Here is a 9,895-nt window from a genome sequence, read left to right as displayed (position 1 = left end):
GAGCGGCATATTGTGCTGCTGCTAGCCTACCTGTTCTACAGGTTTTAAAATCACAATGAAGAAAAAAAATACCCTAGTCCAGCCCCCACTCGCCCCTAGCTTCCAGTACTTGGATTGGTTACCCCCCTCAGACATCAACACTCCTATCACCGCACAAGACATCACACTTGTCCTCCGCTCCAAACGCAACACCGCCCCTGGTCATGATGGCGTCACCTACCGTCACCTCAAGGAATCTCCTCCATCCTTCCTGTCTGTCCTTGCTACCCTGTACAATGTCCTCCTCTCCACTGGATTTTACCCCGACCTGTGGAAGACTTCCCGTGTCCTGCTGTTCCCTAAACCTAACAAACCCACCCTCTTCCTATCGTCCAATCTGCCTCACCTCCGTGTTCAGTAAGGTCTTCGAGACCATCCTCTCTCGCCATATTCACCGCCACCTTAACCAGCACCGCCTCCTTCCTATTACCCAATGTGGCTTCAGGCCTGCCTTCTCCACCGAAGACCAGCTCCTTAGCCTTACCAGTCTTCTTTCCTTCCAACTTATCTCCCGTCGCTCCGCTATCTTTGTTTCCCTTGATCTCCAGAACGCCTATGACAGTGTCTGGCATCCCGGGCTCCTCTTCAAACTCCAGACCTATGCTCTCCCGATCAACTTCGTCCGTCTTGTTGCTTCCTTCCTCTCCCATCGTCCGTCCTATGTGACTATTCCAACTCCCGTACTTTCTATCCCTCTGGCAGCGTGCCCCAAAGTTCTGTCCTTTCCCCTCTCCTCTATCTCCTGTACACTGCTGATATGCCCAAACCTCGCCCTCTTGTTCATCTTCTCCAGTTCGCTGATGACACCGCCTTCCTAGCCCTTTATCCTACCCTTCAACGGTCCCAACGTACCCTCCAAACCCACCTTGACGAATTCACCACTTGGTGCAACCAGTGGTTCCTCCGTGTTAATCCCGCCAAGACCCAGGCGATCATCATAGGCCACACCACCCGTTCCTTCCGCCTCCATGATTTCTACCACACCATTTATGGCCGTCCTATCCACCTCACTACTACCCTCAAATACCTTGGCCTCACACTCCACCGCCACCTCACCTGGACTCCCCATCTCCTTACCATCCAAAACAAAGCTCACAACCGCCTCTGCCTCCTGAAACTCCTGTCCGGCCGGACGTGGGGTCTGCATCCTTCCACCATCCTTCACACCTACAAATCCTTGATCCGCCCCATCCTCTGTTATGCCAGCGTAGCTTGGATTTCCGCCCTCCCCAGTTCTATAAAGCCCTCCAAATCCTCGAACGCCATGCACTCCACCTCGCCTTCCGCATCCGCCTTCCGTCCCCCACGCGCATCCTCTGCGACCTCATTCCTTCCCCCACCTTCTTTCTCCTTTTCCTTGAACACATCCACACACTATATATTGTCTGCCACCTTGATCCCCCTCACCACCTGGTGTCTCCGTTCCTCTCCACCCCCAACCAGTTGCCGGGCCTTTACCATTGTGTCCCACCCTCTCTCCATCTCCACATCCTTCACCTCCTTTCCCAACGCAACTTCCACCGTCTACCCCTCCCGGATGATAATCTTCGCCCTGACATCTACCCTTCCTACCGACTCTAACCCCATCTTCCTGCCTCCTCCTGAGGGCTCCCTTTCCTCCCCCTCCCTCCTCCTGAGCAGCTTCCCTCTCCTACTCCCCCTCCATCTCTTGTGCCTCCTTTCAGTGTCTCTGCACTCCCTCCTGCCCTGTCTTCCCTCTTCATCTCCCGCCCCATGTGTCTCCCGCCTCTTCGTGTACCCACTGATGCCCCTCCTCTCTTCATCCCACTGCTTCCCCTGCTGCCCCCTTTCCATCCTCTCTGCCCTTTCCCTCGGCAGGTCCCGCCTGGCAGTTTTATTCTTCGTCGTGTGTGCTCCAAGTGCGTTTTAAGTGTGTTGTTCTGGAGTGTTTTTACTACTGTGGCCGACTTTTAACGTGTGCATGTCTATTCAGTGCCTTCTCTGAGGTTTGAAGAATCGCGAACTGTGTTTTTTAACTTTCTGGTGACTTTTTTTTAACTGTTCTCCATGAATGTCTCCGTGTTCATCTATATTTGTACCTCCATTTTCTCCCATTATTCTGTATTAAGTTCCCCTTTATAACCTTACGTATGTAACATTTTATTCTTATTTTAAGTTGTCATGCCACCCGGCTGAAGAGCGGCGGATTGTGCCGCTGACAGCCCTATAAAGAAAAAGAAAACCCTGTTCCAGTTAGTCTGGTACTCGCTCTGGATTGCGTCTCTATCTTGGCGGTACTGCGTTCTGGTCGTTGCTCGTTGTTGACTTTTGCCTGGCTCTGGTTCCGAGTGGATTTACTGTTGGTGTTTTGTGTTGTGGTTTCTACAAGCCTCTGTTGTTTATCTCTTCCTTGTTGTGTCTATCATAGTCGGTTGTTGTCGGTTGTAGTTGGTCTGTCGTCCGACTCGTCCTTGCGTTTACCCGGTGGTGCGTGGTCTATCGCCGGCGGCTTCCCCGCCTGGCGGCTCCGATCCTGCAGCCCAAGGCGTTCCCGCTGTTGGTTTTGGTTACCTCAATCCGTCCAAGATTTATGTTCCCGACACCAAGCTTTACGCTTCTTTACGTTAGTTGGCGTCACTAATAGTTTCGGTGTAGCAGCTCGTCCATGAATATTCACTTTATGGAGTTCTCGGCGGGCAGTGCCGATAGGTACGGGGTCTTGAAGATAGCTTTTGAGCTCTGCAGTCACTTTAGGCGCCATAGTTTTGTGTTGTTTTGACAGAATTGATGTTATCGCACGACGATCTCTGTCATTTAGTTTTGATTTGAGCCCACTGTTACGTTTACACGATGATGTCTTTCCATGTTTTGTGCAGGCTGGCATGACCGTTGACAAGGTTGCTCTTGAAACATTGAATATGTTGGCTGTCTTGGTTACTAATGCTCCATCTAATCGGGACCCCACAATCTGCCCTTTTTGAAACTGTTAGGTCTTTCATTGCACGTCGACCGCGGCCCCTGAATGCAACTGCCGGCCGTTGTGGCCGAGCGGTTCTAGGCGCTTCAGTCAGGAACCGCGTGACCGCTCCGGTCGCAGGTTCGAATCCTGCCTCGGGCATGGATGTGTGTGATGTCCTTAGGCTAGTTAGGTTTAAGTAGTTCTAAGTTCTAAGGGACTTATAACGTCAGATGTTAAGTCCCATTGTGCTCAGAGCCATTGGAACCTTCTGTGGTATCGTCCAGAGATAGCGGTGCCACACCAAATCGATACCACCGACGTGAGGTACGTCTCGCAGCAGTCTGCAATGATGATGAATGTGATGCGCCCCTGAAGACCACAGCTCCCTTCTCAGTGCAACAGCGCCTTCGCGCTGGAGGTCACTGTAGAGCCGAGCACGAAACCGATGTGCGCAATTCGTGACCTCAGCTGAAGCAGTCAGCATCATCGGGTAGGATAGAGACTGTTGTTAAAGTTTCTTATGAAATGTACTTTCGTAAATGTTGCTTTCGGCACTGCAAGAAAAAAAAATTTAATAAGTGCTTCAGATGATGCTTTGCTAGTCAACGACAGTTGTAAATTGTACTCGTGTGACGAAGAAGTATGTCAAAGTTATGTAAATCTTTTATTCATTAATGTAGTAAAGTCAACAAACATACAAGTTGTAGTTTCTATATCCCACCTCACCGAGCAATCAAAGAAACAACAGTCATGGATGGACGAAAGTAGTTTCGTCTGGTCATAGCATCTTTAATGGCCTATTTCCATCAATATACTGCGTAGTTTCTCCACTGCTGGGTTCATCAGACCAAGTTTCCCCAAAGCTTGTTCCTGGACACAAGGTACAGTAACCTCAAGCAGATTCTCCACTGTTTACACGACTGCGCGAAATGAGAAACTGCCGTTTGGTTTCGTTAAAAGTTCGACCATATGTTGCTTAGATATTATAGCACAACGGCCATGTATGTAATGTTAGCTCAAAACAGTTCCAGATGTGTTATAATTCAAAGAAACAAAAAGATAATATCAATTCATTATCAGTAGTTACTCCACGACTTTTATTAGGGGTGCTCACTGACATTTAATGCAGCTTGAGGCAATAGAGTGAGGAAGATTTGGAACCACTGAATGAGACAAAATTGATGCGGCCGCTGGGTAACGACAACAACCATGTTGATAACATTAGTATATTCAAAACATGGCGAGTTAAAGTAAGGTTCCATGGTTCCTATGGATGCTGATTGTCCCATCTCATACCCTCTCCACCAACAGGTACAACCATTAAATCATTTCGCTTCAAACCATTAAGTCACAATAAATGAAAAGCGCTATTATGTTTTTGTTCTACAGTATATTCATGGACCATTTTGAACAACATTTTCTGAAAAAAGAACCTTTGAGTGCAAATATTAAATACTGGTTTAGATATGTAGATGATGTTCTGTATATGTGGACCGACACTACAAGACATTTCGACACATTTTTGCAAAACCTAAATAGTCAACATAAAAATATTCAGTTCACAATGGAGATTGGGAATAGATTGGCACTACCGCTGACAACTGCACACAGACACATTGTTTCAAAATGTATAGACAAACTACGATTACAGACACAGTAACACCTTCTACCTCACAACACCCCATAGCTCACAAACCTGCAGCTTTCCATTTATTGGTCCACCGTCCCCATGACCATAGATGATTTTAAGGCAGAGTTAGATACAAAAAAAATGTATTGCCTCAATCAAAGGCTACAATCCAATCCTGCAGGACCACATCTGGCATAGCAAACAAAAACTGAAAATTATACCACTCCTCTATGTCTCATCTGCTGCCCCTTCCATCGTCTGCAAGAAGTGGTGTACATTGCCATATCTAGGAGCAACAACACGGAAATCCTGCAAGTATGGGCTTTCCTTCTATGTTCAAAGCACTACAGCCCAGTATATTTTCAATACCAGAGATAAGATCCAGTTATCAGCCAACAGTGGGGTATAAAAAATTACCTGTTCTGATTCTGACATGTTTTACATTGATCAGTCAGGCAGGGACATAGCATCTAGGCTGGCTGAACATGAACGCAGCTGGAGGTTGCAGAATTCTGACCTCACATTTGCTGGACATGTACTAACTGAGCGTCGCAACTACAAACCAGAGTCCCACGTCCTTCACTTAGCAAACAAAGGCCATAAACTCAACCTGCTGGAAGCCCTGGAAATTAACAAACATCTAGCTCACAGTCTAGATCTAATCGTAAATGACTGGACACAGCTTAACACGTCCCCTCTCCTAAACTTCACATAATCCTCTCTGTTTTAATCACTTCCCATACTGTCTGCTCCTACATACTCCCCCATTATCCTATATTCATTGAGTTCTTTTTTTTTTTAAATGGTCTATGTAATCCATACAGACATCAGTAACAATTGTTAAGTCTTTCTTTTAACTGGTACTTGGATTACTTTCCGTGTTTAATACCTCTTTTAGTGGTCTTTTCAAGTACTGTTTTTACCTTACTTGGTTCATTTATTTGATACAAATTGTTGCATAGACACAGTTTTGAGTATAGTTTTCATGTTTTCCCTGTTTTCTCCTTTTATATTTGTATAATGTTCAACCTTTTACGTTTTGAAATGCAGTACCACCACACTCTCAAAGAAGGCATATACTGTAATGTTTCTCATATACCCTGTAGTTACATTGATAATTCTTTCTCCTTTGAACTGGTTTGTGTATCACACCAGTGGCAAATACATACGAGGGGGCGCCAGCATTTCCACCCTCGACTCGACTGAATCGAGATATCGAGTAGTTGTACTTTGCTATGTAGCATGCGCGTCCGCGTCGTCGTATTTTACACGTTTCTGTCTGGCACACAGATAGCTAACACATGCCTACGAGAAAAGTCACGGCCATTCTAGTGATCTCGATACGTTAGTCCGTCTGGCATTTGTTCGAGAAAAGTCGCGCATATTCTACTGTTTTGTTGTACAGAGAACCTTCGATATGTAGCGTTACAAATACAGACTATTCGCCGAATAGGAAGCCAGTTTACATTCAGAAATATTAAACTCTCTTAAACTTTGCATGTGGCTTGACCATTCTTTGCTACCGTAAAAATAAAGGTAGCGCAAGGTATCTTTAGCGCCCCCTCCTTGAGGTATCCATCACTGTATCATACTCCATGCCTTATACCTCTTAAATTTGCCTTGTGAAGCACTGATATTAATTTCTTTTAATGCTTTTGTTTATTAATATAAACTGGTATGTAGGCTTGCTGTTTAGCTTTGTGTTAAAGTTTTTCGTGTTTACTCTGTTTATATGTTTTTACTGTGCAACTTTTTACTTCGCATTACCACCACACTGTCAAAGATGTTATATACTGTGCATTTCTGCTTAAATCTAGATATGTAACTTCTTTTCCAATATCGTTTACAAACTTCTGTAACTTCTTTGGCGACAATAGTCAGTAAGTGTCTGAAGATAGCCTTGTAAGCCGAAAACCGGTTAACACAATAAAAGTAATACCGTAGAAGAAAAGTAAACTAGCGTTTTTACATTTACTATAATGTTGTTCTAGCTAGCACCGACGGAGGATTCAGTTAACATTAAATCATACTTGAACATTAAAGTTTCCTTATCCACATTTTAACTAGTTCATTAGCATCTTCGAGTGACGTGTATCAACAAAATGAAGTACCCACAACTGCGTGAGTATATCGTATGACGTACATTATCTGATCTAAAGTATCCGGACGCCCCTTTCTATTCTGGAACTGACCACTAGATGCCACGAGAGGCAGATCCAGCAGTATAAAAAGAGGCGGGGAGTGCTGTTCCGTCAGCAGAGAAGCATTAAGAAGCAGGATGGGTCGGTCAGGTCGATGTCTTCGAACGTGGACTGTCCACTCTAAATCTACACACATACTCCGGCTTACGGTGCATGGCAGTGGATGCCATGAACCAATTCTAGCCATTTGCTTTCCTCTTCCACTCGCAAATAGAGCGAGGCGAAAACGACTGTCTACAACCATCTATGTGAGCCCCAATTTCTCGCATCTTATCGTTAAAATATACGGTGGCGGCAGTAGAACTGTGCTGCAGTTGGCCTCAAATGCCGGTTCTCTGAATTTCCACAATAGTGCCTCGCGAGAAGTACGTCCCATTTGAGTTCACGAAACATCACAGTAACACCTGCATGCTGTTCGAATGTACCAGTAACAAATCTATCAGCCTGCCTCTGAATTGCTTCCGTGTCTACCCTTAATCGCACCTGATGGGGTCCCAAAAATTCGAACAGTACTCAAGAATAGGTCGCCCTGGCACTATGCAGCGTCTCCATTATGGATGAGCTACGCTTTCCCCTAAATTCTCCCAACAATACAAAGTCGAGCTTTCGTCTTCCCTGCTACCAACCTGACTTGCTCATTCCGTTTCATATCGCTTTACAACGTTGCAGCTAGATATTTAATGGAAGTCATTGTGTCAAGATGAACCCTACTAATGCTGTATTCGGCGGTTACAGGACTGTTTTTTCTACTTATCAACATAAACTTATATTTTTCTACATTTAGAGCAAGATGCCATTTCTTCACAACAACTAGAAATTTGTCTGAGTCACCTTGTATATCTCTGTGGTCACTCAACGACGACAGCTTCCCTTAAGCCATAGCGTTATCAGCTAACAGCAGTAAATTGGTTCGATGAGCCCTCTTCCAGGCACTTAAATGTGATTTGCAGAGTGTCCATGTAGAAGTAGATCAGCCTTTCCGACAGATGATTTACGATTATAGACAATAAGAGCGGTTCTGTCGCACTTCCTTGGGGCACTCGTAATGATACCCTCACCTTTGATGAACACTTGCCGTCTAGAACAATGTACTGGGTCTTTTACTTATAAAAACTTTGAGCCAATCTTCCTTGGGGCATTCGTAACTATTTCCTCGCCTTTGATGAACACTTGCCGTCGAGGACAACGTACTGGGTCTATTACTTATAAAAACTTTGATCAACTCACTTATTTGGGAACCTAAACCGTATGCTCGGAGCTTCGTCAACAGTTTGCACTGGGCACCACATTTTGCGCTCCGGGAAATCTAAAAGTATGGAATTTTTCATTATAAGACAAACGCTTACACACGCGCCACCTGTGGCGAAATCGTACAGACATTCGATTCGCTTACCGATGTATGTTCGGCGACGATGACACCATGACGACTCCTCTGCAGTTTAATTATCCCAAGAGCCGGGTCCCATGATTTCTCCAAAATAAAACCTTTATCTCTGTTTATTAAATTCTTAGCTACACTAATCTCTCTAGCTTCCTTGAAGACAGAATCCCAATAGGAAGAGGTGGATGTTAGAATCTTCATAACACTATAGTTCGTGGAATGCCTTGTACCAATACAATGTTCGGCCACAGCTGACTTGTCTGTGGCTGTGCTAAGCGTGTGTATCTTCGATGTTCCACACATCTCTCATTAACGGTGAAAATGCACAATATGTAATCTTAAAATGTTACTTAAAATCCGTCTTGATTGCAAATTTTTTATTCATATGACCGGTTTCGGTTCATTCAGAACCATCTTCAGATCTGATATTTCAGTTACAGGAGTAACCCGTCCAAACCCAGCAACTTTCAGATGCTACGTCACATCATACAGATGTGACGTAGCATGTGAAAATTGCTGGATTTGGACGGGTTACTCCTGTAACTGAAATATCAGATCTGAAGATGGTTCTGAATGAACCGAAACCGGTCATATGAATAAAAAATTTGCAATCAAGACGGATTTTAAGTAACATTATAAAATCACTGATTGCTGTTATCCCATAAGACATTATGTCTGTTTTTGCAAAATATGGAATCTGTCTGCTGTCCTCCATCCATGGTTTGGATGTCATTGTGTGTCACCTTAGTGACAAATCCATCAAGGACATTTCAGCCGTTCTAAAATTGCACAACTCAACTGTTGGCGTTTCCACGATGAAGGGTAAGAGCGAAGGAACAACTGAACCAAGATCAGGTAGAGCTTACGAACTTGCAGACAGCAAGCTCTGCATGGAGTGGTTGCCAAACTGGCGTGAAATCAGCGGAAGGAATTACCAGTGAGTTCCAAAGTGCTACTAATAGTCCGGCTAGCACATTTACTGTGTGCAGCGGGTTGAAAAGGTTTGGGTACATCGGTCAATCAGCTCCTCATACGCCACACATTCCTGAAGTCAATGCTGCGCGTCGCTTGAGGTGAATCTAATAAAACGTGTGCCAGACGTGTTTCTGTAGTAGTTTCCCAGAACATCCAGAGGAAAAAAGATTATTATACAAGTAAATCTGTTTACTTTGCATTAAGAATTTAGAAACGTTTATGTCATTGTTGACAACCGTTAGTGAGTTGTTTCAGTCGTTTCCTAACTTTGAAATGAGTTAGTTGTCTGTATTGTTCAGTGAAATAACATAATGACAACAATGTCTTTAGTGAAACCACATAGTAACTGTTGTAGTTTGTAGATAGGGCTGCCTTTCAAATTTACGACAGAGCAATACCCCGATATGGTGTTTATTTATGGCAAATGTGATGGTAATGCTAGGACTGCAGCGCGTACGTAATCCAACTCGGAGGACTGCGAATGCACGAATCATTAGTGGAGTATTTCGAATGTTACGGGAAACAGGTTGTCTACCTAGAGTTCATAATCAGTACGAGCGCTCGATACGTGAAGACGATGATGAGGATATTATGGACGCTGTTCAGAGTAACCCGAGTACTAGTAAAAGACGTATCTCTCAATGATTAGGCATTTCACAATCAAAGGAATGGCGTACACTGAAATACAATAGTCTGTATCCTTACCATAAACAAAAAGTGCGTCACTTACATGAGACAGATCCTGTCCT

Source organism: Schistocerca cancellata, chromosome 8 (genome assembly GCF_023864275.1).
Source record: "Schistocerca cancellata isolate TAMUIC-IGC-003103 chromosome 8, iqSchCanc2.1, whole genome shotgun sequence".
In the NCBI taxonomy this organism is placed as follows: domain Eukaryota; kingdom Metazoa; phylum Arthropoda; class Insecta; order Orthoptera; family Acrididae; genus Schistocerca; species Schistocerca cancellata.
This window is presented reverse-complemented; position numbering follows the sequence as displayed.